We start from the raw sequence: 15,283 nt of genomic DNA on the forward strand, positions 1-15,283 counted from the left end.
GCAAACTACCTCGTCGACGAGTGACAGGGACCTTCTCTTTGTGGCTGGAGACTTCAACTGTCATGTCAGACGTCGTGCTGGGGGCTTCCATGGCATACATGGAGGCTATGGCTTCGGTTCCCGCAACGAGGAGGGAACCAGACTGCTGGAGTTCTGTGATGCAACCAATCTTATGGTCTGCAATACCAACTTCAGGAAACCTGCCAGTCACCTAGTCACCTACCGCTCCGGCAGACACTCTAGCCAAATCGACTACATCCTCGCCAGAAATAGGGAAAGAGGGCGGCTTATAAATGCCAAAACCTACCCTGGCGAAGAATGTACCCCACAACATAGATTAGTAGTTAGCGACTTTGGGATCAAGGCAAAATGGGTGCCCAGAATTAGACAGGCTTGGAGAAGAAGGGTGTGGAAGCTTAAAGACCCTGCAAACGGACAGAGACTTAGAGACAAGTTACTTGAAGCATTTAACGAAATAGAAGGGGATATAGCATCATACAACGTGGAAGACAATTGGAGATTTCTGTGGGACAACCTGTTGAAAGCCACCGACCAGATTTGTGGGTGGTGTAAGGTCCCCTCCCAACCCAGAGTAACGTGGTGGTGGAACAAGGAGGTAGACAGGGCTATTAGACAAAAGAAACAGGCTTGGAAGGACTGGAAGAACGGTGGTAGCAGGGAATTGTACCAATGTGCCAGAAGGGAGGCTAGGCGACAGGTTTATTTAGCCAGAGGGGAAGCAGATAAGGAAAGATTTGCCAATGTTCTGCGCCGTGAGGACCAAAGACTCGAGGTATTTCGTGTTGCAAGACAGTGTAGGAGAGAGAATAGTGATGTTGTAGGAGAGAAATGTGTTCGCATGGATGATGGTACGCTTGCATTAAATGAGGATGCAAAGAAAGAGGTCTGGAGATGCCACTACGATAGATTGCTTAATAAAGAGAATGAATGGGAGAAAGAGAGCCTGCCTTATGTCGACCCAATAGAGGGACCAGCTATCCGAGTTGATAGTACCAGGGTAGATAAAGCAATTAAGAGTATGAAGACCGGGAAAGCCCCCGGCCCATCAGGAATCACTGCAGAGATGCTCAAAATATCTGGCAGTGTTGGCTATAGCCTAGTCACCCGTATTACGAACCAGATGATACACGAAGGAGTCATACCCTATGACTGGTGTAGCAGCATCATAGTCAACTGCTACAAAGGTAAAGGTGACGCTTTAGATACAAATAATTACAGAGGCATCAAGCTGTTAGATCAGGTTATGAAAGTTACAGAGAGGGTCATAGCCCAACTAATTAGGGAGCGAATCAATTTAGATGAGATGCAGTTTGGGTTCGTGCCAGGTAAAAGCACTACTGATGCCTTATTTCTAGTGAGACAGTTGCAAGAGAAATACCTAGCTAAGGATAAACCTCTGTACCTGGCTTTCGTTGACATGGAGAAAGCCTTTGACAGGGTCCCCCGATCCCTTATCTGGTGGTCAATGAGGAAACTTGGGATAGAAGAATGGTTAGTGAGAGCTGTGCGAGCCATGTACAGAGATGCTGCCAGTAAGGTGAGGGTTGGAAATGAGTACAGCAATGAATTCCGGGTAGAGGTAGGGGTCCACCAAGGTTCCGTCCTCAGCCCCCTATTATTTACCATAGTCCTCCAGGCAATCACAGAGGAGTTCAAGACAGGTTGCCCCTGGGAGCTCCTCTATGCTGATGACCTTGCCCTAATTGCGGAGTCACTATCAGAACTAGAGGAGAAGTTTCAGGTGTGGAAGCAAGGTCTAGAATTGAAGGGCCTTAGAGTCAACCTAGCTAAAACCAAAATCCTAATAAGTAGGAAGGTAGATAAAACACAAACCCCTTCAGGTAGATGGCCCTGCTCAGTATGTAGAAAAGGAGTAGGTAGTAACTCTATAAGATGTACCCGGTGCAAGCTATGGACACATAAGAGGTGCAGCAACATCAAAGGCAGGTTAACTAGCAAGTTAGTTTTTGTTTGTGGCAGATGTTCAGGTGCAATAAAGACTGCAAACAAACAGGAAACAACTTCTATCTCATTCCAGGGTGAAAAACTAGAGGTAGTCGATAGCTTCCGCTATCTGGGCGACCAAGTTAGTAGTGGGGGTGGGTGCGCTGAAAGTGTAGCTGCTACAATAAGAATAGCCTGGGCAAAGTTTAGAGAGCTCTTACCCCTGCTGGCGACAAAGGGACTCTCACTCAGAGTAAAAGGCAGACTGTATGACGCATGCGTACGAACAACCATGCTACATGGCAGTGAAACATGGGCTGTAACTGCTGAGGACATACGTAAGCTCGCAAGGAATGAAGCCAGTATGCTCTGTTGGATGTGTAATGTCAATGTGAATACCCGTCAGAGTGTAAGTATCTTGAGAGAAAAGCTGAACATTAGAAGCATCAGTTGTGGCGTGCAAGAGAGACGATTGCGCTGGTATGGACATGTGGTGAGAATGGAGGAGGATAGCTGCGTGAAAAAGTGCCACACCCTAACAGTTGAGGGAACCCGTGGAAGAGGTAGGCCCAGGAAGACCTGGGCTGAGGTGGTGAGGCAAGACCTTCGTACATTGGGCCTCACCGAGGCGATGACTACGGACCGAGACCTTTGGAAATGGGCTGTGCGTGAGAAGACCCGGCAAGCCAAGTAAGATCGTTGCCAGTGCCCCTGGACTGGTTCTTGTGTGGTTGGCACATGAGATGCACCATTTTGAGCGTGGCCGTTGCCAGTACCGCCTGACTGGCTCCTGTAGGATTTTCGAGCGAGATCGTTGCCAGTGCCCCTGGACTGGCTTGTGCGGGTGGCACATAAAAGACACCATTTCGAGCGTGGCCGTTTTCGTGCGGGTGACACGTAAAAGCACCCACTACACTCTCTGAGTGGTTGGCGTTAGGAAGGGCATCCAGCTGTAGAAACTCTGCCAAATCAGACTGGAGCCTGGTGTTGCCATCCGGTTTCACCAGTCCTCAGTCAAATCGTCCAACCCATGCTAGCATGGAAAGCGGACGTTAAACGATGATGATGATGATGATGATGATGATATATATATCTATCTATATATATATATATATATATATATATAGGCACAGGCTTGGCTGTGTGGTAAGAAGCTTGCTTCCCATCTAGATGGTTCCAGGTTCAGTCCCACTGTGTGAAACCTTGATATATATATATATATATATATATATATATATATATATATATATATATACGTACATATAAATATACATATATACATACATATAAATATACACATATATATACATACATATAAATATACATATATACACATATATATACATATATACACACACATATATATGCATGCATATATACATTATCTATACATACATATATACATTATCTACACACATATACATATATATATATCTACATACATATATATATATACATACATATATATATATATACATACATATATATATATACATACATATATATATATACATACATATATATATATATATATATATATATATATATATATATAGTAATATGAATCAAGTACTGTGTGACACAGACAAACATTCACATAAACATACACATACTCACACACAAATATATATATTCAAATGTATTAATATATGTACACACATACATATTCAATCTATTCCATGTATGTGCGTACATGCACACACACACACACACACCTGACTGTAAATGAGTAATATTCATGATACATATCACTGCAATAATTAGTAAGAGCAATGAGTAATTAATTGATGGAATGAGTAATTAATCGATGAGCATATTTTTTTTTTCATTTTTAGGTTATCTTTATCTTTTATAACTCACTAATTTCAGTCTTTGGACCGTGGTGATGCTGGGGCAGTGCCTTGCAGAGCTTAGTCAAACGTACCAACCCTGGTACCTACTTTTAAGTTTGGTACTTATTCTATTGATTGCTTTTTGCCAAACTACTAAGTTACAGGGATGTAAATAAGCCAACACCAGTTGTCAAACACACACACATTATCATATGTACACAGACACACACACACACATACATATATAGGATGCAGTGGAACTGGCACGGGGACTACCGGTGATAGAGAGCACTGGTGATCTTGCATAATGATGTCTCTGGCATCACTAACCTGGCATGAGTCCAGCCCCATCAAGCAAGTGCATGAAATGAAGCAAGCAAATGCATGAAGCAAGCAAGTACACACACACACACACACACACACACACACACACACACACAATGGGCTTCTTTCTGTTTCAATCTACCATATTCATTCATATGAAGTTATCAGCATTGCTTTACTTTCTGGTGTTCAGACATGCTGTTTCTTTTCTTTGCCTTTTCTACCACTACTATTAAAATGGTCTCTGCTTGGAGGTGGCTTGTCCCATATGACATCTCTACCAAGGCCAACTACTTGACTATCTTCTCCCCTTAATTTCTGTCCTCCATTTTTCATCAATATTGTGGCTATTCCCTCTCTAGGCTCTACACTTTTTTTAGTGCATCCAAGATTGGTGGTCAGAAGATATCCTTAAACCAGAGAGCTGACCGTGCCTGAATGCCTGCAACAGAGAGCTAAAAGCCCTCAAGGCACAAGCTGGTGACATTCAGCCAAGAATTTTGAATGGAAAGAGTTGGAAAAAATCCCGTAAGGCATTTTGTTCTAACACTTTATCAATTCCACAAATTCACTACTCTGCAATAGTACTGTACGTTATCAACTTTGAAATCATGAATGGAGAAGTTGACCTGGATAGGATTTGAACCCAGAGTACAGAGCACCAGAAAAAATATTGCAAGACATTATTTTGTCTTACACTTTAAAGGCTCTGTCAATTCATAACTTAAAAGTAGTAGAAGTTTGTATGGTGTGGTATTGATGTCTTTTGGAATGTCTAGGAAAGGTGTACCTATTTAACCCTTTTGTTACCAAATTCCTGTTAAAACACACTGCCTTTGTTTTAATTAATTTTGGTACTAATGAAGAATTTAGTAAAATAACTGTATCATTATTAAACTGGAGTTTGGAACATAAATTAATATGAAATTTTTATGAAAAATTTTGATTTAATTCACTTTCATAGAACCTTGAGTGGTTTAGGATGAAAAGGGTTAAGTTCTTTTTTGATAGAAGACTTCAAGTATAACTTTATCACAACAACAGTAATAATAACGACATTGACACAAAAATAGACCTAAGTTGTTAATGTTTTAGTTCTTGTCCAGACCTATAATCAAAGGTCTTCTGGCCACAACCATTCACTCTGTCTGATTATCAGGGACTACATTATCTAATATAACCCCCTCTTTTTGCAAAATGATGATTGCTATTTCTTGTGGGTCAAATAAACACGTAAGATGTGATGGTGTCTGTGTATGATTTGATGGGGATTGTGTATGATGTGATTATGTTTATATGATGATATGATGTTTATGAGTGGAGGCTCAATGGCCCAGTGGTTAGGGCAGCGTACTTGTGGTCGTAGGATCACGGTTTCGATTCCCAGACCGGGCGTTGTGAGTGTTTATTGAGCGAAAACATCTAAAGCTCCACGAGGCTCCGGCAGGGGATGGTGGCGAACCCTGCTGTACTCTTTCACCACAACTTTCTCTCACTCATACCTCCTGTTTCTGTTGTGCCTCTAATTCAAAGGGTCAGCCTTGTCACACTCTGTGTCATGCTAAATATCCCCGAGAACTACGTTAAGTGTACACGTGTCTGTGGAGTGCTCAGCCACTTGCACGTTAATTTCACGAGCAGGCTGTTCCATTGATCGGATCAACTAGAACCCTCGTCGTCGTAAGTGACGGAGTGCCAACTAAAAGCAGGTGCACACATACATACACATATATATCTTTATCACAATAGCAATAGCACTGATTACTCATATTCATTTAATGACAAGGTCTATAAATTTATAGAGAAGCTCATAAAGTCATTTGAATGATGAAAGGTCACAACAGAGTTCACACTGACAGGATCTGAATTCAAAATGGCAGCAATAATGACAATTGTTTTCAGCTGGACATAAAACTATAGATTTGAGCTTTAGCGGTTAGATTAGAACATAAAACAGAATTTCAGCATTCATAGACTTCTTATTTGATATTTGGTTAGCATGTTGGGCCATTCAAATTGAAAAATCAAACCCTGGCAATGAATAATGTTCACTGAAAATTTTACGCAGTTGCATGTCATGACAAAGGGTTAATTCCAAAGAGTTTATTTTCAGCATTATTGTATGGTAATAACCCTACAATGTGGTATTATTGAAAACACTTCAAACACTCTCTATATATTCTGAAGTAGCAACAACAGCAGCAGAATAAATGATAACTTCAACATCTTTTGTGTTGATACTTGGCTGTTTTGAAGGAATAAGTTTAATGTTCTGTTGCACATGTCTTGTATAAGAAACGCATTTCATTGGTGACAAGCTTTGAGAAGAGAATTTGTTTTTGTTTAATTTATTTCTATTTATTTATTATTTATTAATTTATATTTACTTATGTCAATTAATGAGAATGTGTTTCTTTTAATTTATTAGCTTAACTGGAAAATCTTACTATCGATGCTTTATTTAAAAAAAAAAAGAAAAAAAAAACCATTGGGTCACCAAGGGGACATCTATGTAGAAATATTATCAGCAAGAAATAGCAATGAAACCTTCCTTCCGTAAGTCACACTAATATATATATATATATTCTGCATTTAGATAAGAGTGAAAATTCTGTAAATATAATTATTAGTTACAGCTTATTAGTGTTCCATGTATAGTGGTTGTAGAAAATAGTCTAATATTGTAAAAAATGGGTATTAATATGCATGGAAATAATAAGTGTGGGTTCATTTCCCACACATACTAATATCCATTTTTCCCTTTGAGGGATTATATGCCCTGATATCAGACTATTTTCTATAGCCAATATATAGTGAACACTTATAAACTTTAGCTTATATTTATATTTACAGAAAATACATACACACACACACATATATATATATATGTGTGTACGTGTGTGTATATATGTATATATACACACACAAATATATATGTGTATATATAGAGAGATATATATTATCATCATCATTTAACATCAGTCTTCCAATGCTGGCATGGGTTGGATGGTTTGATAGATTGCTGGCCGGGTAGAAGACTACACCAAGCTACTGTGTTTGTTTTCGTATACACACAAACACACACACACACATAAATATAAATGTGCATGCACAAAAACATATATATATACACACAGGCACATGCATCAAAAAACAGTGTGTCAAAAAAACAGAAAACACCAGCAAATATATGGCAAGAGCCAGCATAAAGCGCATTAGTGGTGCATACTCTAGAGGTTCTAAGACCTTCAGAAGGCTGGTGTGTTGCAGATTAATAAGAATCATACCAGCCTCGAAAAAAGCAGACAAAAAAAATCAATGACTGTATATACACACGCATCTATACACATACACACACATCAATACACATACATACATACACATCTATACACATGCATACACACACATCAACACACATCTATACATATACAAACACACACATATGCAGACATTTTTACACACACACACACACACACACACACACAAATGATAAAAAACAACGGCCAATAAGCAAACATTTCTAGTTTTATAAATTTTATCAGTCGATAGACATATTCATCTTAAGTTAACTATTTTCAAGTGACAAGAAACTAATGGTAGAAAAACTTACTTACCATGCATGATATATATATATATATATATATATCCATATATATCTGTCAACCCCTCCCACCCCAATGATCATCCCCATCACATCCCTTTCTTACAGAGACTCACCTTAACAACTATCACTTGAAAACTGAAGTAAAGGTGAGGAATAATACCACCATTCGCACAGACTGTGCAAGTAGCAGAAAGGAAGGAGCAGCTATTTTCCTACACATTTACCACAGATACTAATAGCTCATTATTCAATGGCTATTGTGAATCAGTGTCCACGTGTAACAAAACTAATGATTTAGAAATAATTGGGCTCTACAGGCCACCCCAAGTGCTACTACTACTGTGTTTCAAAGAATGCCTCATGAATATTAATTCTTTCATTCAACCGTGCCGATGTGATAATGTTCTAATGATGAACAACTTATATTTTACTTATTTTGACTGGACTGCTCATACCTTGGAGACAGGTGTGTGCATTTCAACCCCACAGAACGCAGCAGTGAAATCGCTTTTCAAATTCACGAACACATTTTTCCTGTCCCAATGAGATTCACCATAAACACATTGGAGTTAATGCTTAGTAACCACACTAACATTATACAATGGAAAGAACCCCTCCTTTCTGACCATAATATGGTTCTCTGTAGTTTGAGATGTTGGCAGTATGATTTTGCTCCAGCACACCATTTTGACCTTATGGCTCAACAAAATACTAACTGGTAGGCAACCACCTATCATTTTTCACTCATACTTTCCTGGCAGCTATTTATGGACATTGTCACAAATATATGTTCATACACTCCACTACAGTCCACGAGCAAAACTAAACACAGGTTCCCATGTAACAGAAGAACACAGGAAAAATAAAAAGGATTTATTGAAAACTCAACCAGCTAAAATATTGCCAGCTGCATTGCCCATCCTTGTCATATATAGCTTTACAGGAAGGAATCAGAGAAACATTATCTCCAAAACTGCTTGAAGATTATCGTCAACAGTCAAAGAGCAGCAGATGAAAAGTAGATCATAGAGAAAATAAAAGTCAATCCTAAAATATTTCAATTCACCAAAAAGCATAAGATCACTGTCTCACTTGCTTGACCTCTGATAGATGAAGACAACACTTTGCATAGTGGTGCAGAAGACATGGCTGAGATTCTGCAGAAGCAATACTGCTCCACATTCAGCAATCCCAACATGTTTAATCCTGACAGCAACAGTCAAACAAAAGAGTTCATAACTCCAACTAAAAACATTTGTCTCCCCTTACACACACTTCTTGTTTTGACACCACACTTCCTGCTTAACACAAACTTTTAACCCTTTTTTAAACCTAACACAACTCTCAATTCTCATGCATCCTTATTTTTCCAACCATTATATACATGAACAACCATTGAACTTCAAAAGCTCAAAGACAATATAATGTATTGGTACAGTTATTTTTTTATATATTATTTTCTTCATTTTGTACTTCTTTGTAAAAAACATTTTCATTCTCCTTCTTGAAAATTTGCTTCGCAATGAAAGCCGGTTAGAAATCTTTATTAAAACATGCTTCCAATTTGAAATCTTATTTAAAACATGCTTCCAATTTAGCATTCTGCCTTATTCTTCATTTTCTTATTATTTCTCCATGTGCGGTTAACACAACGACACTATTTACTGACATATATATATATATATATATATATATATATATATATATATATATATATATATATCTGTGTGTTTGTGTCTGTGTTTGTCGCCACTGCTTGACAACCCTGTAACTCATCAGTTTGTCAACTGAGGCTGATAGAATATCTACCAGGCTTAAAAAATGAAGTGCTGGGCTCAATTTGTTCAACTAAAATTCCTCAAGGCAGTGCCCAGCATGGCTGCAGTCTATTGTGACTGAAACAAGTAAAGGAAAAAAGATATAGACCAAGTTTTATAGAGGAAACTTTTCAACAGTTGGATGCCCTTCCTGTTGCCAACCTTTACTTGTTTCCAGGCAAGGTAATATTTCTTCATGGTTAGACTTGATTTCACAGACTACTGGAAATGGATGACATTCAATTACAACATTAGATGATGTCAAGATATAGACTGAACCCAGAAACTGTGGTTCAGAGGCAAACTTCTTATCACACAGCCATGCCTGCACTTATGTGTGTATGTGGCTGTATGTATGTAATTATTTACATATATATATATGAGGGCGGTGAGCAGGCAGAATCGTTAGCACACCAGGCGAAATGCTTAGTGGTATTTCGTCTGTCGTTACGCTCTGAGTTCAAATTCTGCCGAGGTCGACTTTGCCTTTCATCCTTTCGAGGTCAATTAAATAAGTAATGTTTTGTAACTGGAACCCATGCCAGTTATACGAAAGAAGCACCCACTACACTCTTGGAGTCGTTGGCATTAGGAAGAGCATCCAGCCATAGAAACCATGCCAAAGCAGAGTGAAACCTGGTGCACCTTACCAGTTTTCAGTCAGACTGTCAAACTCATGCCAGCATGGAAAACAGATGTTAAATGTTGAATATAATATATATATGTATATACTCATTTACTTGTTTCAGTCTTTTGACTGTGGCCATACTGGAGCACCACCTTTAGTCGAGCAAATTGATCCCAGAGCTTATTCTTTGCAAGCCTAGTACTTATTCTGTCAGTCTTTTTTGTCGAACTGCTAAGTTACGGGGATGTAAACACATCAACATCGGTGGTCAAGCAATGGTGGGGTACAAACACAGATACACAAACATATACACACACATACATATACGACGGGCTTCTTCCAGTTTCTGTCTACCAAATCCACTCACAAGGCTTTGGTCAGCCCGAGGCTATAGCAGAAGACACTTGCTCAAGGTGCCATGCAGTGGGACTGAACCCGGAACCATGTGGTTGGTAAGCAAGCTACTTACCACACACCCACTCCTGCGCCTATATATATATATATATATATATATTTATTTATTTTTGTCTATATATGTATATACATACATGACATGTGAGTATAATATACACACACACAAACATGTATATATATATATATGTGTGTGTGTGTGTGTGTGTATGTATAATATATATATTTGTGTGTGTGCATACGTGTGTGTATCTTTGCAAGTCAAAACTACTAACCAAGCCTAAATAACTCTCTTTTAATCTATTGAAATAGATACCTTTCATAAATATATGTTTCAGTGACCGCAAAAAGCCTGCTTTAACGACAAGTTGGTGCAAGAACATGATCAATAGGCCAGTACTGAACAGTGATGATCGCATGGCAGAATATTTCTGGTCAGCCCTTGTGTTGGTCATCTGGGATTTGGCTCTGTGCCAGATAGAGTATAGAGTGCTGTTTAGTTGGCTGATTATAATACAGCTTTAACACTGTGTGTATTTGTGTGTTTGTAGTATATACATATATCAACATATTTTACAGTAGTTTTATTCCATGTTTGTAGGGGTTATATAATATCTATCTAGTTAGTTAGTTAGTTAACTACTACCTACCTACCTACCTATCTATCTGTCTGTCAGTCTATCTGTGTGTGTGTGTGTATATATATATATATATATATATATATATATATATATATATATGTATATGTACATATATAAATATATATATATAGACACACATATGCACCCACATGTTTATATTTGTGTCTATATAAAGATATCTGTAATCTGTATATATGCATGTTTGTGTGTGTGTGTAGTGTGTATACATCTTTTATAACAAATACACAGACATACACACACACAGATGCATATATATATATATATATATATATATATATATATATATATGCATTAGTCCAACCCATGCCTGCATGGAAGGTGGATATATATATATATATGTGTGTGTACTTATAAATAAAATACATATCCCTCTCTCCTTATATATACAGAGTGTAACACTCGTTTGTGCAGATTTATATTTAAATAAAAAAAAAAAAGCAGGTGTTCAAGAGTTTATGTTTATTACATGTGTGAGGTGTGGGGGTAAGTGGGTAAACAAGGGAATATAGGGACAAAATAAAGCAAAGAGGATGAAAGAGAATATATTATGGGACAGCATGATATGAAAGAAAGGAACACAAAGCAGCCTGTAAATATTGTAAACTGGTGCCTCAATGTATGTGCATATATATATATATATATATATATATATATATATATATAGGGATTAGCTTGAGTTGCTTCTCCAACATACTGAAAATTTAGAAATAGCAGTCAAAGAACTACTGATTCTAAACTACAAATTTTTTCTCTAAACGGATGGCAATATTTATGGCACACATAGAACGAAAAACCGAAGGGAAAAGCAAAAACAAACCTGCCTTTAGTTAATTGGATACAACGTTTCACGGTTAAGAGTATGAAATTACTCTATCGGAGTAAGCACATGAAATGTGCAACAAGGTGGAAAAAAGAGTACTCAAATACCAGAGGTAGAGTAATATGCTTTATTTAAAAGCAGCAGAAATATAACAAAAAAAACGTTACTCTGAGTTTCACGTTCCCGTTCAGTTTTGTTAGAAAAAACTGTCCGATGAACGGGAACGTGAAACTCAGAGTAATGTTTTTTTTGTTATATTTCTGCTGCTTTTAAATAAAGTATATATATATATATATATATATATATATATATATATATATATATATATATATTACCACATCCATCTCTCTATCTGTTTGACTATCAGTCTGTCTATCTATCTCTCTATCTGCCTATCTATCTATCTATTTGCTTATACATCTTCCATTGTCTCCAAAGCCTCACCCCCAAAAAACAAAAAAACAAAACAATGTTCTGTTATAAACAAAACCCCCCAAAACACCTGTTTTATATAAATAAGCAAGATCTCTGTATTTTCACAGTTATATTTGACAAGTTCGAAAGACGAACGAAAGCGCTAATATATGTATAAAATAAATGAAAGAAGTTATTCCAAAATTTTGACGACTTTTTTTTCAATATATATATATATATATATATATATACACGCAAGGGTTGGATGGAATGTGTTGAGGCAGACTTTCAATGGCTGGATGTCCTTCCTGTTATTATCCCTTCCTGTTGCCAGCCCTCACCTGTTTTCGAGTAAGGTAATATTTCCTCATGGCTGCACATGTTTCACTCAGAAGACTGTTAACAAAAGATACCCTTGCATGCCAGTGACACTTGTTTACAACAATCACGCGATGTCAAAACAAGGTGACACCAACCACAAACACACATATATTTACACACACGTACACACACACATATATGATGGACTTCCGGTTTCTGCTGACCAAATTCAATTACAAGTCTTTTGTTGACTTTGTTGGCCCAATGCTTTGGAAGAAAACATTCACCAAAGGTACCACACAGTAGAACTGAACCTAGAACCAAGTGGGTGGGAAGCAAGTTTCTTAACCATGCAACTACACCTGCACCTATATATACATATATATATATAAATTTAGTCATATGTTAACTGCATACTTTTATTTCCAACATATGTTTCGAAGATTACAAATTATACCTTCCATAGGAATCGGTGATGTTGTTAAGAATGTAATCTTCTCTTCAGGGAAATGCATGGGAACCAGCTTAAACGTAAGACATTTTAACTGAATATGAGAACTGTAGTTGGAGAAGGTTGTTACGTAATTTATATATATACATATATATATATATATATATATATATATATATATATAGTATTTAAAACAGTTTGATTTGGTTACATATGACTTAAACAGGCCTCTGACAAAAGCCCATCTCTTTCAGACTTTTGGATTACCAAATGGAGAGATATAGGAAGTCCAAGATGGCTCGAGGCCTGTGAAACTTTAAATTGTATAGAACTGAATCAAACTGTTTTAAATAATACACGTAACTCCTACTAAAAGTGTTGTGTGCCCTTTTCTTTTGTCTGTCCACTCATTCATGGTTGGTGTTAGGAAGGGTATCCAGCTGTAAAAACCATGTCAGAAGAGACACTGAAGCCTGGTGCAGTCGTCTGCCTAGCCAGCTTCTATCAAACCATCCAACCTGTGTCAGCATGGAAAGCAGACGTTAAATGATGATGCCAATGATGTGTGTGTGTGTGTGTGTGTGTGAAGGTGTGTGGCCTAGTGGTTAGGCTGTTGCAATTGCTAGATTGTGGGTTTGATTCCCTAACTGGGTGGCGCATAGTGTTCTTGAGCAAAACACTTCATTTCATATTGCTTCAGTCCCCCTTCGATTGCCTAGCCAGAAGGGTGGCATCATTTGGAGGTTAAATCAAAAAGTACACTCTGACCATCAATGTGTAACAACATCTGACAGCCTGGTCAGTCATGTGATCATGTGATATATATATATATATATATATATATATATATATTGATAGAAAAGGTAAGATAATAAAAGAAAGAAAGAGACCTTGATATTATGTAAATAGAGGAACTTATCTGTAAATAATATGTGCCAATTGCCTTTTTGCGATGGCCAGGTAACTGAGGAGATGGCGGCGTGGGTTTCCGCCCCGACATTCAAAACTCGGAGTTTTATCATGGCTACCGAATAATTGCCACATATTATTTACACGCACACACACATATATATATATATATATAAATAAATAAATAAGTTATGTAAGACATGGATTTAGAGAATCATGCACCTATCATGGTAAGCATCTCGTACAGACTTGGATCTCAGTCCACATAGTAACTGATTACCACGTACTATAATGTTATGTGTAGTTGTAGCTGAAAATTTAAGAAATCCAAGCGATAAAATTCTGTGAAGAGTATATTAGTTGAACCGTTGATGTAACCATGATGTTCTGGTTATTTGATGAGCTAGTTTTCTCTATTAGCATTAATTTGTGAATATACAATTATATAATGATGAGTGCACATATTAATGCATACATGTACACACAATTTCTGGTATACTGAAACTAATATTCCTTGAAGAAGGTTGTGAAATGGTCATAATTCTATGAAAGTCACATGGTCACATGGTTAAATAAATCTACATTTCATAGGTGGCGAGCTGGCAGACGCATTAGCACGCTGGGCGAAATGCTTAGTGGTATTTCATCTGTCTTTATGTTCTGAGTTCAAATTCCACTGAGGTCGACTTTGCCTTTCATCCTTTTGGGGTTGATAAATTAAGTACCAGTTGCGCACTGGGTTGATCTAATTGACTGGCCCCCTCCCATCAAAATTTCAGGTCCTGTGCCTAGAGCAGAAAAGTATATTCACCTTTCATACTTCGTGACGTTATGTTTTATATACACACATATAGTCATACCCTGCATTACAGCTACCTCAGGTTATGTGATTTCACACACACATGTATTAGATATATATCTGTATATATGTGTATGTGCATTTGGGTGTACCTTTGTCTTGTGATGGTTGTAAATGTACATCACAGTGACACAAGTGAGGTTCATTTGCAGTCTTCTGTGATAAACATGTCTAGCTATGAGAGAAGATGATCTTGCTTGAAAATAGGTGAGGCTTGGTGACAGAAAGGGCATCTGGAACACAGCGTATAATTTAACCCTCACTCA

At 37.5% G+C, this 15,283-nt stretch overlaps 1 protein-coding gene across 3 annotated transcripts in view; it reads right to left on the minus strand.

The window, feature by feature from the left end:
• LOC106869244 (WASH complex subunit 5) overlaps positions 1–15,283 on the minus strand; it is a 170,406-nt gene that overhangs the window by 96,287 nt on the left and 58,836 nt on the right. The gene's annotated exons all lie outside the window — the stretch shown is intronic.

This window comes from Octopus bimaculoides, chromosome 8 (genome assembly GCF_046866305.1).
Source record: "Octopus bimaculoides isolate indiv1 chromosome 8, ASM4686630v1, whole genome shotgun sequence".
NCBI classification, from domain to species: domain Eukaryota; kingdom Metazoa; phylum Mollusca; class Cephalopoda; order Octopoda; family Octopodidae; genus Octopus; species Octopus bimaculoides.